This window comes from Geotrypetes seraphini, chromosome 7 (assembly GCF_902459505.1).
Source record: "Geotrypetes seraphini chromosome 7, aGeoSer1.1, whole genome shotgun sequence".
Classification (NCBI taxonomy): Eukaryota; Metazoa; Chordata; class Amphibia; order Gymnophiona; family Dermophiidae; genus Geotrypetes; species Geotrypetes seraphini.
In genome coordinates, this window is record NC_047090.1 from 117,954,126 (window position 1) to 117,977,756 (window position 23,631).

The 23,631-nt window shown below is 46.7% G+C and overlaps 1 protein-coding gene and 1 pseudogene across 4 annotated transcripts in view; both read right to left on the minus strand.

The window, feature by feature from the left end:
- The window catches only part of ZNF106 (zinc finger protein 106), a 172,553-nt gene extending 151,087 nt beyond the window's left edge, over positions 1-21,466 (minus strand). For all 4 annotated transcript variants that reach the window (XM_033950714.1, XM_033950713.1, XM_033950712.1 and 1 more), the window contains exon 1: positions 21,328-21,466. The gene's annotated coding sequence lies outside the window, so the exon portion shown is untranslated. The remainder of the gene's footprint in view (positions 1-21,327) is intronic.
- LOC117364398 lies at positions 15,711-15,837 on the minus strand (annotated as a pseudogene).
- Positions 21,467-23,631: the final 2,165 nt, after the last annotated feature.

Here is a 23,631-nt window from a genome sequence, read left to right on the forward strand (position 1 = left end):
TTTTCGCTCTATAAGACGCACTTTTTTTCCCCAAAAAAGTGGGTGGAAATAAGAGTGCCTCATATGGAATGAATACCACAACCCCCACCTGTTTTTAATCGCGGCAGGGCCCCCCCCCCGTACCTGCTTTTAATCCCAGCGCTTCCCTCGCTGGACGGCAGCGACAGTGAGCCCTCCCCCAGTGAGCTCTCTCCCACTCTGGCAATGAGCCGCAACCCCCGTGCCTGCTTTTAATCTCAGCCCTCGTTGGACGGCTGCGGCAGTGAGCCGCTCCCCCATCCCTGTACCTGATTTTAATTCCGGGGCTTCTCTCGCTGGACGGCTGCGGCAGTGAGAAACAGAGCGGCGAACAAGTCCCGTGCGCCTGCCTGGTCCCGTGCGCCTGCCTGAGTGGCTGCTGGCAGTTCTCGCGACTCGCAAGAACTGCCTACAGCCATTCAGGCAGGCGCGCCTGCCTTGTTCGCCGCTCTGGTACTCACTACCGCAGCCGTCTGGCGAGGAAAGCACCGGAATTAAAAGCAGGTATGCTTCTCATTCTACCGCTTTATTGCTGACATCTTCGACATTCTGCATTTCCTTATTCTACTGCCCGGCATGCCTAAGAATGGTAGGGGCTGCTTGTAGAGGTGGGGAGGGGGGTTGGGGGAGGGTTCTGTAGAGGTGGGGAGGGTTTGGGGTTTGTAGTCTCCAGGGCTCATCAGAGTCCAGGGTACTGGTGTGCTAGGTATAGTCTTAGATACTGTATTGTATAGCTTTATTCTGGCTTGGAGGGAGCAGATCACTTGTGGTGGGCAGAGGTTGTGTATATGATACTAATGATGTCTGCATTCATTGTTTTGTTGTTCTTTACTCTATGCTTTTTTTTGGGGGGTCTTGGTTTTTCATTCTTGTTCTGCTGGTATTAAGGAGCGTTTCCCATGTTAGAGGTGAAACGTACGATATTCTGCTAGGGGGAGCGGGGTGGGCAGGAGGGATGTATTCTGTTTATATGGAAAACTTTGATGACCTGGATTTCCCTGCTTACTATTTGTTTGATCTGTAATCCCTGCCGGGATTTAAGAAAGGTTGGCCAATCAGGGACCTCCTTACACTCCTCCCTAAGGAAGTCCCTGATTGGCTGAGGCAACCCAACACCCCCCCCATGCATCACACCATGCACTGGGGAGTGGCCTAAGACCGCTATTGTGTCGGACCAGCAGAGCAACAGGAGCAGGAGGACTTTGCACTTCTTCCTGCTCCAGAAGATTACTGGAGATCTAAGGAGCAGGAAGGACTGGGCACCCCTCCTGCTCCCAACATTTTTTAAAGGTATGGGGGGGAGGGGTTGGTCCGGTCAGGAGTGGGACCCTCACGTTAGGTTGATTTTTTGGTTCGGGTAGGGAGAGAGGAAGGGGCACTTTTCGGGAGAGGGAGGGTGTGTTTAATTTTTTTTTTTTTTTTAATCGGGCTGATATTTTGAGTGTGTAAAACATGCAAAATATCTGCCCAATTAAAAAGAAATTTAAAAAGCCGGCAGAAGTCCTGACAGCAGTGACAAGAGGCTGCTTCTCCTGTCACTACTGTCAGGGCTCTAGCGATCCGTGCAGTCGGTTGGGGGCAAGCCTCCGATTGCCCCCATTTGCATGCAGATGGTTGGGGAATCGGTCGGCCTGCCTCCAATTGCACACGGATCAGAGGGTTAGTGAATCCAGCCCTTTGTCCACATTACTTGTCTCCTAAAGTCACTTCATTAGCTCTCTATTTGTTTCTGCATAGACTTCAACCTCCTACTTTACAGCTTCCTCAGTACTAGAGAATGACACGGTGGCAAAATTCATCACCGTTCCCGTCCCCGCGGATAACCGTGGGAAACCATCTTCATGTCATTCTTTAAGGAGAGAGGGAAGAATCAGAGTATAATTGGGTGTAGAAGGACCGAGGTTGAAATAGACACTAGAAAATGATATGGGATTATTTCCCGCGGTTATCCACGGGGACGGGAACGGTGATGAATTTTGTCACCGTGTCATTCTCTACTCAGTACCTCTCCCCACACTGCCCCTGCCACCCCCCCCCCCCCCCGGACACTCTGCTCATCAGGTAAATCTCTCTAATTTGTAGCCTTCTCCTCTACAGTCATCTCTAGACTCTATCCCTTCTACTTTGTTACACCGTTTGCTTGGAACAAAGTGCCTGACTTGGTATGTTAAGCTCAGTGTCTGGCAGTATTCAAATCCAGACTCAAAGCCGCACTTCTTTGAAGCTGCTCTCAATTCCAAACTCCAACTCACCTGCTAAGCACCAATATCTGTCTTGTCTTAATCCCTCTGTAATTCCCCCACCTGAGCACTGTGTAGATGCACCTTCTTGTCCAGGTTGTAAGTTCTTTTGATCAGGGACTGTCTCTTCTATGTTTTGATGTATAGCGCTGCTTATGTTTAGAAGTGCTATATTTCTGTTATTTTCCTCAATAAAGTGCAAATATTGAAGGTTCATCTAATAAAATACTACTAGATCTTTTGCATAAAAGATGCCTATCGTTATTTGATGACAACTTCCTATTCTTTTGTGGTTGTAACAATTTTTTAATGGGGTTCTAAGGATTCAGACCCCATTTGTTATAATAAGCATATTGGAGACTCTAGTGTTATTTCTGTACTGATTTATTGTTCTTTTTCAATATAACAGATTTGACATAAAATGTCTATCAACGTATCATTGCTATCAGTGTATCATTACTGAGTATGAAAACATAAAAAGTTATAGCCACGTATAATACAAGAAATTTGCTCTATCAAGCAAAAAAATCAAATTTTAAGAAAAACTGAGTTTTATATAATCAGTGGCTTTGAGGGACCCCAGGATCAAGCACAATCAAATTCATGGGAAAAACTTCACAGTTTTTCCAACTTTAGGTTTTTGTGGACAACCCTAATGAATAGCTTTAGATCCTCAAAAGAGAAGTTAAAAAAAAATGTAATCTAAACAAAAACATTTATTACAATCTAAATTACCAAAGGGGTACTCTCTTGCAATATCCCCAGTGTGGACTAGATGCTTTTGGTTTCATTAAATGGCAAAGGGGTCAATATTCAAAGTGATTTACCCAGCCACATACAGCTTATGGCCATTTTAAATTACCTGTTCAGGGCCAACAGTCGTATTCAGTGGCACTTAATCAGACAGTGCTGCTGAAAAGTAAAAATGGCTATTTTGGAGCACTGCAAGGGCAAAATCAGCCCTTTGCTGGTTAAGTGCAGATATTCAACAGAACCTGCCAAGGAAACTGCATAAAAAAGTTAATCCTTACTTTATGCGGTTCCCTACATTTCTTCACACAACATGTAATTAAACTCTGGAATTTGTTGCTGGAGAATGTGGTGAAATCGGTTAGCTTAGCGGGGTTTAAAAATGGTTTGGATAATTTCCTAAAAGAGAAGTCCATAAGCCATTATTGAGATGGCTTGGGGAAATCCACTGCTTATTCTGTTTTACTACTTGGGATCTAGCTAGATATTTGAGACCTGGGTTGGCCACTGTGGAAACAGGATACTGGGCTTGATGGACCTTCGGTCTGTCCCAGTATGGCAATTCTTACGTTTTTATGTTTTCACTGGCTCTATATACCCAGAAATTCAATACTGAAGCCCAGACATGGCATGGCATTGAATTTCCAGGGAAAATGCCGACTGCGGTCAGCAAAATGCCGATCGCACCAAGCCTTCCTTTCCTATGAGCCTTCTTCATTATATGTCTATAGCAAAAAGTTAGAAGTCTAGCATAAAAATGGAAAGCACTAAACATCTGACCCCATACACAAGGTTATATATATATAAAGCTATGTTCAATGGTACAGTTAAGCCAGAAAAATCTTTACAGGTAGGATCTTTAGATCCATTTTTGAAGTTAAATATCAGTTCCTCAAAGCCAGAGATTTTATCAAAAAGGATAATTGTTAGTCTCTCTTATTAAGTAGACGTTTGTTGCCTTCTTCTGCCTAGGTCACCCAAATGGCAGGCACAAAAACACATGTCAAAACTAAATATGTTGCACATCTACACTTGAATATTCCGACTATATAAAGCAACAGCTGAAGTGGAAAGCTCTAGGACAGTCTGGTATCTAGGACTTTCACTCCTTCGTCCGGCATCCCCTTTTTCAATCCAAACTCCCACGGAGGGACATGCTAAAGCCTGAATAAAAGGAACTGATAGCTTTTCTGGGGATCAGAGCATTTGCCACAAGCATGCTGCCTCCAATGGGCAGTGCTTATTAGATTCAACTCATTTGTTTGAGATTGGCTGAGCTATAACATGAAGAGAGACATCTGGTTGAAGGCATTTGAAAAGTAATCATCAGAGCCTATGCTGTGATTTACCTCTGCATTGACTTCTATTCCCTGATCTCTTTCAGAGTTCAGAATTATATACCAAGCAAAACATGCTAACTGTTCACATATTGATTAGAAGAGATGCAATAAGAAATCCAAGCAACAACAGCAGAAAGGAAAGACAACAGATCAGTAAATAGCCATAAAAGATCTAGAAATCAGATTGTAAAAAACAATATTTGTAAGTATGAAAATTCTAATATTTTCTAATGGTGTTAATTATTGCAAAATAAAACAGAGGGGGGTGAACACTTAAATAGTATAACACTTGCTTATGATCAGGTGTGGTCAAATAACTACAGAGAAACTATAAAGATTACTTATACATATAATTTTAATAAGGCAGGGGTCACTAAAGAAGTAATATTATAAGGAATCAATAACAATAAAACCCTAAGCGCACATGCACACTTCTACCTCTGTGATCCTTGTCTCCGTGATCCGTAGCTCCTTGGCATTGTTCAAAGCGTTCAGCGGTTTGTATGTGGCTGACCCTTTTTCTTTTGGTTTAGTTTCGGCGGGCGGCAACGGCCGCAGACCGGGGGGAGGGGGGCAAGTATGGGGGGGCAGGTTTCGGCACTGGAGGGAGGCAGGCAGGCTGGCTTTAGCGCGGCAGATAGGGAGGGAGGTAGGCTGGCTAACTTTGGGGGAGGGGGGTAGGACAAAGGCTGGAAGGCAGTGAGGGGGGACATAGGAAAGAGCACTGGGGAAACTAAGGACATGTGAAGGGGCACTAAGGACATGGGAAGGAGGCACTGGGGGCACTAAGGAAATTGGAAGGGGCACTAAGGACATGGGAAGGAGGCACTGGGGGCACTAAGGACATAGGAAGGGGCACTAAGGACATAGGAAGGAGGCATTGGGGGCACTAAGGACATAGGAAGGGGCACTAAGGACATAGGAAGGAGGCATTGGGGGCACTAAGGTCATAGAAAGGAAGGAAGGAGGGAGGGAATAGAAAGGGACAATTGTTGGGCCTGAGTGCAGAAAGTGGCCAAGGAAGGAGAGAGAGAGAGAGAAAGAAAGACAGCGAAAAAGGGGAAAGAGAGAAAGAAAGACAGACAGACACATCTACTCTAGAACCCATTAATGCAACAAGCTTAAACATTTGTATATTAATAAAATGGTAATGGAAAACTAAATGAAATACTGGTAAAATTCCAGAAGGAATTTGTCTTAACATTTTGCAGTAAGAAGTATTGCTGACTCAAAAGATGGGAGGGGGCATTCATGGAACAATGAATACAATGCCTACAGTCGAGTAAACATTGTATCAAGAGGGATCAGCAGAATTTATCTTAAGGACTAAAAGATGGTCTAAACATATCATGTGAGGGGTGAGAATGTGAAAGGAGAGAACAGTAACCAAATATGGGCTGCTGTAAAAATGGCCAGGGTCTGAAGAATAAGGGGTAGGAAGTAGGTGTGAAGGATTTGGGAGTTTGTGAACTGTATGTACTGCTCTACCCAATGAGCAGACAGGTAGGAGGGGCTAACTAAAAATTGTACAGACTATATATTCAATGAATGTACTATACCAAGTGTGTCCATCTTGCAAATTTCTGTGCAGAGGGCACCCATTTTGGGACTAAAATGTAAATAAATTATATTGCTTACTTTACTCAAAGTCTCTTATAGTCTTACTCATCTTACTCAACATTGAACTATTTAGTAGAGAATGACATGGCGATGGGTTCCCTTCTTGGAAAACTTAGGACACTGAACAGAAATAAATTTGGTGCGTTTACCACAGGAGCAGTAAAAAGCCTTACTCCTGTGGTTTAAAAAAGCACAGTTACTTACCGTAACAGGTGTTATCCAGGGACAGCAGGCATATATTCTCACATGTGGGTGACGTCATCTACGGAGCCCCGATGCGGAAGCATTTTCAAGCAAACTTGATTGAAGATTTAAGTTTGCTCTGCTGCTCCACGCATGCGTGCCTTCCTGCTCCACTAGGGGGTGCATCCCCTCGTGGTCTCCAGTTCACTTAACTAGCCAAGAAGCCAACCTCGGGGAGGTGGGTGGGTTGTGAGAATATATGCCTGCTGTCCCTGGATAACACCTGTTACGGTAAGTAACTGTGCTTTATCCCAGGACAAGCAGGCATGATATTCTCACATGTGGGTGACCTCCAAGCTTACTGAAGAGGGATGGAGGGAAGTTGGCAATTTAAGCAAATAGATTTCGCAATACCGATTGGCCGAATCGGCCATCGCTTCTGGACAGGGAGTCCAGACAGTAGTGGGAGGTGAAGGTATGAACCGAAGACCACGTAGCAGCTTTGCAGATTTCCTCGATAGGTGTGGACCTGAGGAAGGCTACGGAGGCTGCCATCGCTCGGACTTTGTGTCCCGTTACTCGACCATGCAGCGCGAGACCAGTCTGAGCGTAGCAAAAGGAGATGCAATCGGCCAACCAGTTGGATAAGGTGCGTTTGGAAACTGGGTGGCCTAACCGGTTTGGGTCGAAGGACAGAAACAGTTGTGGGACTTTCCGGTGTGGCTGAGTGCGTTGGAGGTAAAAGGCCAACGCTCTTTTGCAGTCAAGAGTGTGGAGCGCCACTTCTCCTGGGTGAGAGTGGGGCTTGGGAAAAAACACGGGTAAGACGATGGACTGATTTAGATGGAAATCAGACACTACTTTAGGTAGGAACTTTGGATGGGTGCGGAGTACCACCTTGTCGTGATGGAATACCGTGAAGGGTGGGTCCGCTACCAGTGCTTGTAGCTCACTAACCCGCCGTGCGGACGTGAGCGCGAGTAAGAAAATTACCTTCCAAGTGAGGAATTTTGGGTGGCATTTGTCTAATGGCTCAAATGGAGGTTTCATTAGTTGAGCCAGAACCACGTTAAGGTCCCAAACCACCGGGGGAGGTTTGAGAGGGGGGTGGACGTTTAGCAGACCCTTCATGAAGCGAGTGACTAAGGGATGGAGCGAGAGGGCTTTCCCTTCCAGGGGCTGATGAAAGGCCGCAATTGCACTGAGGTGTACTCGAATGGAGTTGGTCTTTAGGCCGGAATGAGATAGTTGAAGTAGATAGTCAAGGACCAGGGGGACGGGGACCGACACCGGGTCCTGGCTGTGGGAGGAGCACCAGGTTGAGAATCTGGTCCACTTTTGTGAGTAGCAGGTTCTCGTTGAGGTTTTTCTGGAGGCCTCCAATATCTTCTTGACTGATTGAGACAAGGGGAGAGCAGTCAGGGGGAGAGAAACCAAGCATTCAGATGAAGAGACTGAAGATTGGGATGTAACAGTGAACCCTGACCCTGTGACAGTAGAGAGGGAAACAGAGGCAGAGGCAGTGGATCTCTGACACTGAGTTGAAGTAGCAGGGAAAACCACGGCTGGCGTGGCCAGCGAGGGGCAATCAGGATCAGGGTGGCTTGTACTGTTTTCAGGTGGACAAGCGTCCGCAGTATCAGAGGAAACGGCGGGAACGCGTACAAGAACCTTCCCTCCCAGTTGAGGAGGAAGGCGTCGGCCTCGAGCCGGTCCGGGGAGTATATCCTGGAGCAGAAGAGAGGTAGCTTGTGATTGTGAGGGGACGCGAACAGGTCTATTTGAGGCGTCCCCCCACCGTTCGAACACTCCTCGTAGTGCCTGAGAGTGTAGTGACCACTCGTGTGGCTGGAGGAGGCGGCTGAGTCTGTCCGCCAGGCAGTTTTGTTCTCCTTGTATGTACACCGCCCGAAGGAAGGTGTTGTTGGAGATTGCCCATTTCCAGAGGCGCAGGGCTTCCCGACAAAGGGGCCAAGACCCTGTGCCCCCTTGTTTGTTTATGTAGTACATCGCTACCTGGTTGTCGGTTCGGATGAGAACCACTCGGTCGCGGAGCAGATGTTGAAAGGCTACAGTTGCGAGGTAGATGGCCCGAAGTTCTAGCACGTTGATGTGGCAGCGACGGTCTTGTGCTGACCACATTCCTTGGGTGCGTAGGCCGTCCAGATGGGCTCCCCAAGCGTACTCCGACGAGTCCGTGGTGAGTACCTTGCTGTGGGGTGGGGTGAGGAAGAGCAAACCTTTGGAAAGATTTGAAGAGTCGGCCCACCAGCGGAGCGATCGTTGCAATGAAGGAGTCACTGTCAAGGACTGGTCGATCGGGTCCCGGTCTTGACGCCATTGAGACGCCAGGGTCCTTTGAGGGATTCTCAGATGGAGGCGGGCGAAGGGTGTGACATGGACGGTGGAGGCCATGTGGCCCAGGAGGGTCATCATCTGTCGAGCTGATACTGAGGTCAGCCGAGAGATCCTTCGGCTCAGACTTACTAACGCCTCCAAGCGCGGAGGGGGGAGGAAGGAACGGAGGCGAACCGTGTCCAGCGTGGCCCCGATGAACTGTAGGGACTGCGAGGGGCGTAGTTGAGATTTTGGGAAGTTTATTTCGAACCCCAGACTTTGTAGGTAGGTAATAGTCTGTTGGGTCGCTGAGATAACCCCTTCCTTGGACGGGGCTTTGATTAGCCAGTCGTCCAGGTAGGGGAATACCTGGAGGCCCTGGGAACGTAAGGTTGCTGCTACCACCACGAGGCACTTGGTGAAGACCCGAGGTGATGATGCTAGTCCGAAGGGGAGGACTCGGTATTGTAGGTGCCAGTCCCCTACCTGGAAACGCAAGAACTTGCGGTGAGCGGGGTGCACTGGGACATGTGTGTACGCCTCCTTGAGATCGAGGGAGCAGAGCCAGTCGCCCTCGTCGATCAGGGGGTAGAGTGTTGGTAGTGAGAGCATCCGAAACTTTTCCCGTACCAGGAATTTGTTGAGGCGTCTCAAGTCTAGTATTGGGCGTAGGTCTCCCGTTTTTTTCGGTACCAGGAAGTAACGGGAGTAGAAGCCCTTCCCCCGTTGGTCGGGGGGGACCTTCTCCACTGCTCTCAGGCGGAGCAGGTCTCGAGCCTCGGAGAGGAGTAGAGGTAGCTGAGTCCGGTTGGGAGGGCAATTCCTTGGTGGATTGTCTGGGGGGATGGTCCGAAAGTTGAGAGAGTACCCTGATGAGATCACGCCAAGGACCCATGCGTCCGACGTGATTTGTTCCCAGCGAGGGTAAAAGGCTTTGAGTCGACCCCCGATGGGAAGGAGGCCTGGGACTATGGCGGAGGGGGCCCGCCCCCTTCCGCGTGTCCCGTCAAAAGGACGGGGATGGTTTGGTGTTCGCGGGCGGTTGAGACTTGGGCATGGCCCTGTGGTGGGCTTGCGGACGTCTGGGTGGGGGCCGCGAGAAAGCAGGGGTGGACTTTTGTGGGTAGCGGCGCGGAGGGGCCCTGTATGGCCTGGGCGCTGGCGGTTTGGGCTTTTGCCGGACAAGGGAGGCAAACGAGCGTTCATGTTCGGAGAGGCGTTTTGTCGCCGCCTCGATAGTGTCATCGAACAATTCCTTTCCCACGCAGGGGAGGTTAGCCAACCGGTCCTGTAGGTTGGGGTCCATGTCGACCAGGCGCAGCCAAGCTAGTCGGCGCATGGCGATAGCGAAGGCTGCTTCTCTGGAGGAGAGTTCGAAGCCATCGTAGGCCGCGTGGAATAGATGAAGGCGCAGGTTGGAGAGGGACTCTAAGAGCAGGCCGAACGTTCCCTGCCGGGAGGCCGGTAGGTCAATCTCAAAGGCTCTCAATAGTCCAATGAGGTGTTTGAGGTATGATGTGAAGGTGAAAGTGTAGCTTTGCACCCTAGAAGCCATCATTGCGTTTTGGTATAGCCTCCTGCCGAACTTGTCCAGGGTTCGGCCTTCTCGGCCTGGGGGGACCGCTGCTGAGACCCGGGACGGGTGAGCCTTTTTCAAGGAGGATTCTACTAGCAGCGATTGGTGGGAGAGCTGTGGTTGCTCGAATCCCGGGTAAGGTACTGTGCGGTACTTGGCCTCCATTTTGGAGGGTACGGCCGTGACCATGTAGGGGGTCTCCAGGTTCCTGAAGAAGGCCTGTTGGAGTACCGGGTTAGGTGGTAAGCGAAGGGACTCTCTGGGCAGTGATGGCATATCCAGCTCCGCCAGGTATTCCTTAGAGTATCTGGAGTCGGACTGGAGGTCTAAGTCCAATGCGTGGCCCATGTCTTGGACAAAGCGAGTGAAGGATGGGCGAGATGTCCCCGGGGCCCCGTGCGGGGTCGGGGAACGAGACCTTCGTCGGTTGGAGAAGGATAAGGAGGCTTCCCTCGAATATCGAGGTTCATGCTCTGATCCATGTTCCGAGACTGGGGAAGCACTGTGAGAGTGTTCCGGGGTTGTCGATCTTCGGCGTCTCGAGGAGCCCCTCGGAGACGATGCCGGGGTTAGGGGTACCGATCGATGTCGGATTGGTGACCTTGATCCGGACTCCCTCGGAGAATGCGTCCGAGGGGGAGTTCGGAGGATGCGCGGGTTGGAGAGTGATAACTCAGCCACCCTTAGTGGTCCCGTACGAGGTGTGGGAGAACGTCCTCGTAGAGTTGGTGAACCTCGTGCCCTCTTGGAGGTACGGCGGTTCGAGGTTTCTGTAGTTCTAACCCGACGTTTTGCCCCTCTGCGGTCTGCGGAGGGGGAATGTCTCGGGCGTCTCGGCGAGGAGTCCGAGGAGGATGGGATGCGGCGAGGGTTGCGCACCTTTCCTCGAGGTTGTTCGGTGTGAGGCTCAGGCTGGTCTGGCACATTCGAGGTCGAGGCCGATTGAAACTGGGCCATTGCAGCGGACAGCTCCGACGTGATCATCGCTCGGAGTAGGTCCTGGAAGACGGGCACGGACAGCATCGAAGGCATGTCCACTGCCTCGGTGCGCTCCACCGGGGGCGACCTCGTATTAGAGTATTCCCGTGTGGTGGAGGCACGGCCCGAAGGCTTGGAGGGCTTAGACGGGGCTGTAAGCATGGGGCTTCCGCCATGCGTCGCCGTTGTCCCCGAGGTTGGCTTCTTCGCTGTTACAGAACCTGAAGAGGGAAGAGGGGACTTACCCGGAGCCGAGGCTTTTTGTTGTCCCGAGGACTTCGGGGTCGAGTCTCGAGGCGATGCTGAGGTTTCCGGGGCCGAGGTCAAGGCCGGGGCCGAGGCCGACCTCGAGGCCGAGGTGGAGGGTTGGTCCGGGGTGAAGAGATCCGCCATGCGGGCTTTTCTTCGGCGGAGGGCCCGGTTTTGGAAAATAGCGCACTGGGGGCAGGAGTCGGTTGGATGAGCCGCCCCCAGACAGAGGATGCACCGGCGATGCGGATCTGTGAGAGAAAGAAGCCGCTCGCACCGGGTGCACTTTTTAAATCCGGTCAGAGGCCGGGACATTAAATCGAAAGTAGCCGCGGCTCGATTAGCCACGCGGCCACGGGGACCCGGAAGCCTCCGGGTCGTCGAAAACGAAGCAGGAATCAAGTAAAGGAGTAAAGAATTCGCGCACAGCGACTTAATCGTGAAAAAACAAGAAAAAATCGCGGTGCTAGAAGGCAGTTGGGGCAGAGCCTGAAAAACACGTCTTCTAGGCTCGCGGAAAATTTTGAACTGGAGACCACGAGGGGATGCACCCCCTAGTGGAGCAGGAAGGCACGCATGCGTGGAGCAGCAGAGCAAACTTAAATCTTCAATCAAGTTTGCTTGAAAATGCTTCCGCATCGGGGCTCCGTAGATGACGTCACCCACATGTGAGAATATCATGCCTGCTTGTCCTGGGATAAAAACAACTTGTGATTAACCCGCCCAGGTTGACATCTCTATTCCTTCCCCTCCACTCCTGTGCCTAATTCTATAGCTTAAGGAGCCTCAGCCAGGGATAAGAATCTTCACAAGCCTGCTCTGGGTCCTTTCTACTGGATCTCCTCTTGTGATGCAACTTCCTGTTTTGTAAAACAGGAAGTTGAATCACAAGAGGAGAAGAGATCCAGTCAAAGGAAGGCACCAGAACAGACATAGAAACATAGAACATTAACGGCAGAAAAGGGCCACGGCCCATCTAGTCTGCCCACACTAATGGCCCACCCCCTAACTACCTCCATGAAGAGATCCCACATGCCAAAAAGCTCAGCAGATGAGATGGGCAAGTAGAAGAAATAGTACAATGTTCCAAGATTGCAGCAAAATGTTTTAGACTTGTAACATGAATATAAAAGTAACTGCATTATCTACCAGGAATTAACTCCACAAGGCCAATGACAATACTGGCCACGACAATACTGCCCAGAGACATGCAATTAAAAACTGAAGCAGCAGGGAGACCTATGCCTTGACTATAAAATGACACACAAATATGCCTAAGGACTTTTTGTTGAAGCTATAATACTGCATATAAAATCTGGGCTTAATATGGGTTAATACGAGTTAACATGGAACTTTCTGTGGTGTTAAACCCAGATTGAATGCAGTATTTTTACATTACATTAGTGACTTCTATACCACCAATACCTTGCAGTTCGAGGAGGATTACAAAAGATACTGGACATTTCTAGGAAAATTACATATTATGGTGCTAATTACATGGTTGAGAATTTTGCTGGGAAATTTACAAGACTGGGAATAGTCAAGGAGATATATTTCTGAATAACAAAGTTTTAATTTTAGGGCCTTTTCTCTTCTTTTTACTGCAGATTACATTACATCACATTTATAGATCGCAAAACCTCACGGATCGATGCAGTTCACAAAAGACAAAAAACTGGACATTTCCAGTGAACTACAGAACAATCATTAATCATTTTAGTTCTCTAAAAATGTTGTGAATAAGATTGATTTTAATAACTTTTTGAAATGTGTGTAAGAGCAAGACCTTCCGAATAAAATGCGTAACTCTTTGTCCCAACTAGCTACCTGAAAAGCAAGCAAGCGTTGCTGGAACTTTTATAGATGCAGCCTCAAACTCGGGGAGCAACATATAAAGCAGTATTACGTAGTGGATGATTCAGTGTGAATAAAGTAAATAATTCTAATAGAGACTCTGGTGCTTGACCATGTGTTATGCCTCAGCATATTACTGACATGTTCAACATATTACTGACATGTATCCTCAACATATTACTGACATGTATCCTCAAGTCTGCTTATCTGACCTCTTTGTCCTAAGTGTTACCTTGATCTCAAAGGGACAGTAAAGCTTGCTTATTTGAAATCCTGACTTCCTTTGCATGCGTGCCGCTCAAATAACATCAGTAAAGACAGATGGGAAACCAAACAAGTACCTCTTTGACCTGGGTGTTGTCAAAACAGATAACAAAAGACCAGGACCAGCTGTCTTACTAAGAGGCCAGTAACATCAAAAGGACTGAGAAACCGAACAATTATCTGACATTCTGACCTCCTTGACCTAAGTATTGCCAAAACATCATCAAAGGAACTGGAAGCCGGTTTTCTTCAACACCTCCTTCTGACATCCTGACCTGGGTGTTGTCAAAACAACAGAACAAAAGACCAGGACCAAGTGTGCCTGAATAATAGTGAAGGACTCTGATTACTGCAGGATCAGATGTATTACTATGAGCTATATAAGAACAGAACTCTGCCCCTAACCTTAGAATCCAAGATGTCTACAGGGACAGAAGCCACGATGTCTAAAGGGACAGTCCTTTGGTCCCTCCCGCCTATCAATTGCAAGGATTCCCAATTGTGAAGGTGGTCAGTGTATGGGGTCCAGGTGATGCTATTTTATTCTTATATTTATATATATATATATATATGTATAATAAAGGATTATTGTTTATGCTTTTATATTGTCTGTGTGCTTTTCTGAGTGTCACTGATCATCCCATTTGACAGAAATAAGTGGCGGAACACCATGCAAGACTTCATAACAAAGTGTTCCCAGTTTAAACCTCACACGGGCTTCAAATAGGAGCCAATGGAGCCTTCTATAGTAAGATGTAATATGATCTGGGGTTTTTTTCAGATTGAAAAATCAGACGAACTGTAACATTCTGTATTCTTTGAAGTCTAAGTATATTTGTACCCATTAGCACACAGTACCTGCAAAGAATTAAACACAGGAGCACTTACCCCCTCCTCTTTAGGAGGTACTAAGTGATCCCATGTTAACTCTGAGTTTTAGTGCAGGCTAATCATAACAGGTTAACTGGACAGCACGGGAATCTCCATCTTGAACACACCCTTCCAAACTAAACTAAACTAAATCTTAAGTTTATATACCGCATCCTCTCCATGGAAGTGGAGCTCGGCACGGTTTACAAGAATTCAAAAATTTATTTAAAAAAAATAAATCAATCAATCGATAATGCAGAGAATAGCAGGGTTTAGGACAGTGGTCTCAAACTCCAACCCTTTGCAGGGCCACATTTTGGATTTGTCGGTACTTGGAGGGCCTCAGAAAAAATAGTTAATGTCTTATTAAAGAAATGACAATTTTGCATGAGGTAAAACTCTTTATAGTTTATAAGTCTTAATAAGTTTATAAGTATTAATAATAATTTTGTAATATATAGCTAAAGAGACATATGATTGAGAAACTGTTTTATTTTACTTTTGTGATTATGATAAAACAAACCGAGGGCCTCAAAATAGTACCTGGCGGGCTGCGGGTTTGAGACCACTGGTTTAGGATGATTCAGCACAGCCATTTCAGCCAGCCCAGTTCAGCATGGCTATTTAACCATGGCTGTTTCGTCACAGCCATTGTAATGGCAAACGCTTACCTTGCTGAAGCTGCGAGGTATGAGAGAGGGGGAAGAATAGTCCCCTTCGTCCCATTGGTGCTTTTTTATTTTCCCTTCACCCACCCATGGTCTTCTCCTACCCCCGCATCATCTGGTGACTTTAGGGTTTAAAAAAGCGGGACATGAGGGGGGGGGGTGGTATCATCACAGTTCAATCGGACACATGTAAGATTTCCCTTTATATTGGAACAGAAAGTTGTCCAGAGGGAAGGCTTCCAGGATAAAAGGCTGACTTTTGAGAGAGTGTCTTAATATTAAGAGGTGAAACAGCTGCAATGAACTGTGTCCCATTCCCAACAAGCATGCATAAACAAGCAAAATACTACAAAATGCTTCAGCACATCCTGTGATAGCGTTATGGCTTAATGCCCTTTAGTAAAATGATCTCATACTTAAAGATTGGTACACAGAGATGAAAGATAGATGGTGAACACAGAGAAGAATAAATGTCAAATGAGCAGAAGACCCTGGCGAGTGAGTTAAGAGATGGCAGAGGGAAACAGAAAAACCAGAGCTCGGGATCAACAATGTCTGAAAAATAAAATGACCAGACAACAAAAAATAGAAAAATAATTTTATTTTCTAGTTTGTGATTAGAATATATGAGAACTGAAATGTTTATTCTGTTATTAGACATGGCTAGGGCCCAGGACAGAAATTTGGGAGGGGACCCAAAGCCCACAACTAGCCTGTGCCATCTTCAGCTTCCAACAGGCTTGGACTTTCTTGCAGTTCTTTGAACTCCTTAGCCTAACACCATCCCTTTATATTTAAGGAGAGATGGGTTTTGTTGATCCTTTTTCAATAAGCAATAATCGCGCCTCGGTTTAACCTCATTGGCTACAATACTGCCACTGCGCAATTCTGTATTTGTGATTTATAAAATAACAGTTGTACAACATATTGTTTCTTTTTATACTTGAATAGCTATTTTATATTGAAATCATTTTATTAAAGACTTGTGCAGATGGGATCAGACAGTCTGTGGGGACGGGAGGGGAACAGAGTTCGCAGGGACAGGGCGGAGATGGGGACAAAATTTTCCCACTAATACTATACTCTCAGGAAAAGGGTCAGTTAAACTCCAATTATATTACCTCTAAATCAGAACCCCATATGGACAACAAACCTCTCCTCTGCAACACTAACAGGCTTTAATTTCACACACACACACACAAGCCAATCACACAACAGGTAGTAACAGGGAAAAAGAAAGGTGGAGAAAAAGCCTCAGTTCAGCTTCATCTGGCAAAAAACTCCACCTTTCAAGGCTAACCCTGTCCTCCAAAATATAGAACAGTAGAAAAAGCTCTATGGTAGCCTGCAGGGAGATGTTACAAAACACACCGGGACACACAGCCTTCAGTTGTGAAAAAATGGGTAAATTAGCACTGTAGCAAAGTAGTCCAGGATTCAGCGTGGAACACAGCAAAAAAAGAGAACAACTTAGCTGCTTCGGCATCCAGGATCTCTCAGTCCTTCACCTCCTGGGCCCTGCAGCCACTGAACCCAACGGGGAACCCTCCGTTTCGCTCTGGTTGCTGCGTCAGGGGTTTCAACTTCACTGCTTCTCATACGCTCTATCCAGACCCACCAAGCTCTTCAGGCTCTCACACCACTTCACAGATCAATACTGGTGCTAAGACACTCCACAGCCTCCAGCTAGAAATTGCACACAAGCTCCACCTCCAGACACGATCCACCAATCACAGGCATTCAAACACCAAAGAAGGCTGTCCACTCGATCCGGGCATTCAGCCCCACAGATTGAACAGATTGCAGAGTGAAAATCCATTTTTGCTCTTTCTGCCAGAGTAAACGCCTCCAATTCCCCCGGCGAGCAGGGTAAGCAATGTGTTCAATTACTGTGCAACGTAGAGCCCCAAATTCATGATTAGCTTCCAAACAGTACGTCACCAATGGCTCCTCCAACCTCCGAGTGTGCAGACAGGACCTGTGCTCAATTATTCTGGTCTTGAATTGACGATAAGTGTGTCCCACATAGATCATAGAACAGGGACACACTATAATATAAACCACCCCCTCTGTTCTACATGAAGTGACACTTCGTAGTTTATAAACTTTACCAGTCTTAGGGTGCACAAACCTGTCAGACAATTGTTCTTTCATTGTAATCCCCATTAATAAATCGTTTGTAATCCACCTTGAACCGCAAGGTATTGGCGGAATAGAAATCACCGTTAAATTCTGACCCAGCACCCCCTCAATCAATCATCAATTTACATACCCCCCAGCACATTTAAATTCAATCCCAGCTCCCCAGCACCTTTAAATTCCGACCCAGCACCCCCCAATCAATCATCATTTTTACATACCCCCCAGCACCGTTAAATTCAATCCCAGCCCCCCAGCACCGTTAAATTCCGTTCCAGCCCCCACCCCCCCACCCCCCCCGGCGGTACCTTTAAATGTTGGAGGTTGGTGGACGGCTGTTTGCTGCTTGTCGGGGCCCACGACGCATAAGCACGCTAATACCTGGGCCTGGACACTTTCCTAATTGGGTCGGTCGCCGGTGCTTCGCAGGGCTGCTGCCTGCTGACTACCGGCAGCGTGCTTCTGCATGGGCGGGTGCCACTTCTAAATGACTGCTCAGTTCTACTGCTCAGGTCCACCAACCTCCAACATTTAAAGGTACAGCCGGGGTTTTTGTATATAGCTTCATAAGATGCACCCTTATTTCCGCCCACTTTTTTGGGGGGGAAAAGTGCGTCTTATGGAGTGAAAAATACGGTACATACAGTAAAATATATTAAGAAAAAAATTAAGAAAATCAAAATATATAACGCCTAATCAATGAAATTTACAAAAGAAAAAAGTTTTCAATTTACTCTCACTTCTAACATCAAGGGGCAGTGAATTTCATATTAATACAGACTGATTGAAAAGGCTGCATCTCAAACTTTATCCTATTTATCAGTCTTTTCAAATTGGTGATGGAAATTAAAGAGTTAGACCGGTGTCTCTCAAACTTTATCGAGCCAGGGCACACTAAAGGTAGTGGCCTCAGCTTGAGGCACCCAGAAGTGCGTGGACGTTGCCGTGATGACATCACGCATATGCGTGACATCACGTCGACATCTGCACGTGTACAAGTTCCAAGCATAACTATTTGTTGAGTGAAAAAATATTGTCTAATCATTTTAAAAGTATCATCATGCAACTTTAGTCCAGGGGTCAACAATCTTTATAAAGCAAAGAGCCAATTTATCCTAAAACTTTGACCCAAGATTTGCAAAGAGCCGCAATGGATTAGAGAAGGGAGTTTGAGATATTCCAGGTCTCTGACTCTCTCTACCCACCCCAAGGTCTAACTTCACTCCCCTCTTTCTTTCTTCCAACCTCTCACAGGTCTCTGCACCTCTCTTCCCTCCCTCCGCCTCAAATCATAGACAAGGTTCTCTCCCCTCTCCAGTCCCCAACCCCAAGATCCCCCTCCTCCCTGGGCCTACTGAGGTACCTGCTGGTCCAGCGGGGTCTTCGTGGTAGGAGCACAGCCCCTCTCATTCCTGCTGCTCACAGCATTTCCTGTAGTACCGTGAGTTGCCACGAGAGGTCATGGCAGCCATTTTAGAAGGCAACCATGCTCCTGCCACAAAGACCCCTCCGCTGGACCACCAGGTACTTTGGGGGGAGGAATCATTGAGTTGGGAGGAAAATGAAAGGGTCTGGAGAGCTGCAGTTATATGGCAGGAGAGCAGCAAATTGCCAACCCCTGCCCTAGTCTTTGTACTTTTTGGAAGTGTTAACAACTAATTCATATTTAGCCTTTCTACTCCAGGATTTTACAGACCTCAGTCATAGTCTCCCCAAGACATCTCTTCTACCTTGTACTACTACTGTTAATTATTTCTAGAGTGCTACTAGACATACCCAGTGCTGTACAGTTAAGGAGACAGTCCCTGCTCGAATGAGCTCACAATCTAAATCAAGACAGATAAAACAGGAAGGGTGAGATGAAAGAGATGAGAGGGCGAAATTCTGCATATGGTGGAGGGGAGGGAGACACACATGGAGAAGAGAGGGAGAAATGTTGGATAAAGTGTGGAGGGCAGGGAGAAATGGTGCATGGTAAAAGAGAAAGAAATGTTGCACATAATAGAGGGGAAGATAGAAGAGATGCTGCATAGAGGGGGAATAGAGAGGTTTAACCCAGGGCACAAGGCCGGAGGAAAGAGAGAGAGAGAGAGATGGTAGACAGTAGTGCTGCCCGATTCAAATCAATTCACTGATTTGAATCAGGTGAATCAATTTGAATTGATTCAATATAAAAAAAAAAAAATTTGGCCTCCCCCATGCCTTCCTAAAGCAGGAGCTGCAGCGCTGCCTCTTGCTGGCTGTCCGCTGCTGCTCCTGCTTGAGGGAGAAGAGGAAGGAGATGCCAGACCTGGGGTAAAGTAAATGGAAGAGAGAGACCAAACCAAAAAGAGGGGGAGGAAAGCAGAGGAGAGGTGCTGGACTAATGGAGAGAGAAATAAAAGATCACAAAGGGAAGGGTACAAGAGGGACAGATACTGCTCCAAAGTAGGTGGGCAGGGTGCAGGATGGCAGGAGAGATAGTAGGAGAAAGCCTGTACCTAGGGAAGGGGATACAGGAGGTAAGGAAGAGAGAAAGAAGAAGCTGGAGAGGAGAATAGGGACACAGAAGAGAGATGCTGGATGAAAGGGTAGATGAGAAAAGGAGAGATGGTGGATCTGTGGATGGTGGGGTCCATCACTGCAGCTGCGGGGGGATGGAAATGAAAAAAAGGAAAGATGCCAGACCTCCGGGGGAGGAAAGGGAAACAAAAGGGGAGGACAGAGATGGAAGATGGATGGTTAGCACAAAGAAAGAAGGAGAGCCTGATCAGAAGACAACCAGACCAACATGGGACCAACAAGATTTGAAAAATGACCAGACAACAAAAGGTAGGAAAAATAGTTTTATTTTCTGTTTTGTAATTACAATATGTCAGATTTGAAATGTGTATCCTTCCAGAGCTGGTGTTGGACCACAAACATGAGCTAGGATTTAATAGAGAGAGGAAAAGTATTTTTTGTTTATTTTGTTTACACCACAGGACCAGTGTGGGTAGGAGAGGGCAAAGAGGCTATAAAATAAACCCACCAGGATGTTTGGGAAAAAAAACACCCAATTGAGCAGGAAAATCGAATTGAAAAATCAATTCAATATGCTGAATCGAATCAAAATTTTTTCCAGAATCGGGCAGCACTATTAGACAGTGGGAAAGAAACAAATGTTGGATGATAGTGGAAAGTAGAAAAAATAATTTTATTTGCTATTTTGTGATTACAATATGTCAGATTTGAAATGTGTATCCTGCCAAAGCTGGTGTTAGACAGCTAGCGTGAGCTAGGACCTAACAGAGAGGGAAAGTAAGGTTTTTTTTTTAATTTTGTTTATACCACAGCGCAGGCGTGGAGTTGGAGAGGGCAAAGGGGGTGGGATGGAAAGACTACCAAATAAACCTGCTAGGACGTTTGAAAAATACACCCGATTGGGCAGGAAAAGTGAATCGAATCTATTGGAAACCAATAAAGCGCTTGTATCTTAAATTAATGTATGTCCACGAATATTGAGGGGAACTATTCGCAAATTTACAGTATTCACGAGAGATGTGTTTCAAACATCCAATATGGAGGGAGATCTGTAATGAATTTACTGTTCAAAGGTATGCAAATAATGTGGGTGCAGGACCCAGTAGCTATAAACACCGATGGTTTTCATTAACTACATTGGGGGTTTTTAGTCAACCCTCCCCCTTTTTCTTCTCAGCTCAATAGATCTGAAGATATACAAAGACATACTCATTCAAAAACCATGCTTTCTAGATACAGTACTATCAAACTGTGGAACAGTTACTTGCAAAAGAATGATGATAGTTTAACGGTGAATCCATTCTCAGTTCTTTACCGCAAGACTTATTGAACATACGTGCTTTTTCCTACGGACTTTTGCAAAGGGCCATTTTTCATTGAAAGTAAAAACCGCCTAAGGAACAACAGGAAACTTGAAAGCACAAAATGCAACCAACCCCCAATCATCTAAGCTTTTGCAAAGGGCCATTTTTCATTGAAAGTAAAACCGAAAACAATCGGAGGCATTTCAGTTCTGCAGAAGATCCAAATAACACGCATCTGGCGACCCTCACGCGCCCAGCGCTCCCACCCTCTCCAAACACGTTCAAGAACCAGAGACCACCCCCCCCCCCCTCCTCCCTGTCTCCAGCGATGCCGGCATAACTCCCTCTCTCTCTCCTAGTACGTAGCCCACTCTCTTCCCCATCCGTGGTTCGGCAGCTCTCCCTCATTCTCACCCACCCCCAAACGGGTCCTACCTTTTCCAACTAGATCTTCGAGGTCTTCCCCACCAGCTGAGGCAACACATTCCCGTTCCTTACATCGACCCCGGAACTTTCCGTTCATTCGCGTCCCGCCCCCCTCCGCCACCACTTCCTGTTTCCGGCGGAGAAGAAGGCGGTAGAGGGAAAAAGTTCCGGGACGTCATGGGAATATGTTACTGCCCGGGTTTGAAGGTAGGATTGGATAGTGAGTGGAGAGAGAGAGAGAGATGGGGGGATGGCGGATGGGGAGGAGGGGAATATGGTGGACAGGATGGAAGTAGAGGTGTAAGAGAGGGATAGATGGGGGAAGGGGCTAAGAGCGAGGGAACGATGCTAGTCCAGGAGGGCGGGGCGAGGGCGGAGAGAGAGAGGAAGGGGGTGGGATTTGACATTCTGTGATTACAGTCAAAGCAGTTTACATATTACAAACAAATATCATTTCATTGCTCCAGGCACAAAATAGGTAAGTGATGGCCCAGAGCATGGGGATCAAACACAGTTCTCAGGCCGTTGCATTACCATTAAGAGAATGAGGGAGAGATGCCGGACTGACGGGTGGGAGAAGGAGAGATGCCCAATAGGGTGGGGGGAAACAGAGAGAGATGCTGTAGGGGTGGGGGGGGGGTAAAGAGAGAGATACTAGACAGGGTGGAGGGAAAAGAGAGAGATGCCAAATGGGATGAGGTGGAATGGGGGAATAGAGAGAGGGGAAGATGCTGGATGAGGTGGGGGGATAAAAAAGAGAGGGAGACATGTCAGATGGGGAGAGGATTAAGTGCCAGGGAAAGATGCTGGATGGTGAGGGTAAAAGAGAGGGAAATCAATCTCTCTCTCTCATAAACAAACCTCCCTTGTCTGGCATATCAGATCGAGGAAGGGGGATAGAGAAGGAGAATGCTGGATGAGGTGGGGGAATAAAAGAGAGAGTGAGAAATATTAGATGGGGGAGAGGGTTAAGTGCCAGGGAATGATGCCGGATGGTGGGGTAAAAGAGAGGGAGATCTCTCTCTCTTAAGCAAATTTCTCTTGTCTGGCATATCAGGCCGAGGGAGGGGGATAAAGAGAGAAGGAAAGATGCTGGATGAGGTGGGGGAATAAAAGAGAGAGGGAGAAATGGTGGACATGGAAAGGGATTAAATGCAAGGGAAAGATGCTGGATGGAGTGGGGGATTAAAAGAGAGAAGGAGAAATGACAAATGGAGCGGGGGGATTAAGAGCAAGGGAAAGATGCTGGATTGGGGGTAGGGGGTCAAAAGAGAGGAAGAGATACTGACTGGACAAGGGAGATTTAAAAGAGTAGGAGAGACACCTGACCGGAGGGTGGGGGGTTAAAAGAAGGAAAGATGGCAAATGGGGTGAGGGGATTTGCTCAAAAGAGCATGAAAAATGAAAGAATAGGGGATGGAGGAAAATGCATGTATCTTTGTACACAACCTTGGTTAAAGACAGGATATAAATTATAATGAAATTAATAAATGAAACATGCATATGTAAGTACATGTACCAACAAGCATGTGTACTTTTAACATGTCTGCCTGTATGTGTTCCCAGAGTTTACATTTAGGTGGAGCAGATGTATACCTGGATATTTTATTTTATAAAATAGGCATGTGCCTGTTGTAGAGTTCATGGATATTGTTGTACTTTCCTTGAGCAGCTTGTGTGTGTTTTTGAAGGTTATTGTGTGAGCATGTCATATAAAGGCAGTGAACACATAACTGTCTTTATAAGAACATAAGAATAACCATACTGGGTCAGACCAATGGTCCATCTGGCCCAGTATCCTGCTTTCAACAGTGGCCAATCCAGGTTACAAGTTCTTGACAGAAACCCAAATAGTAGCAACAATCCATGCTACCGATTCCAGGGCAAACGATGGCTTTCCCATGTCTATCTCAATAGCAGACTATGGACTTTTCCTCCAGAAACTTGTCCAAACCTTTTTTAAACCCAGATATGCTAACCGCTGTAAGCACATCCTTTGGCAATGAATTCTAGAGCTATTCATTGAGTGAAAAAATATTTCCTCCTATTCATTTTAAAAAGTATTAACATGTAACTTCATGGAATGTCCCCTAGTCATTCCACTTTTTAAAAGAGAAAAAAAATTCACATTTACCTGTTCTACACCACTCAAGATTTGATAAAATTAGTTTGAATTGATTTTTTTTATTAGCACTCTTTTGTAAAATTACTTTCCATATATAGGCCAATAAAATCTGAACCTGTAAAGGATGTTCCTTCCTTCTTGATGAGAGGACCTCCATGGATATTAACAGATTCTCCACTCTCTAGTGG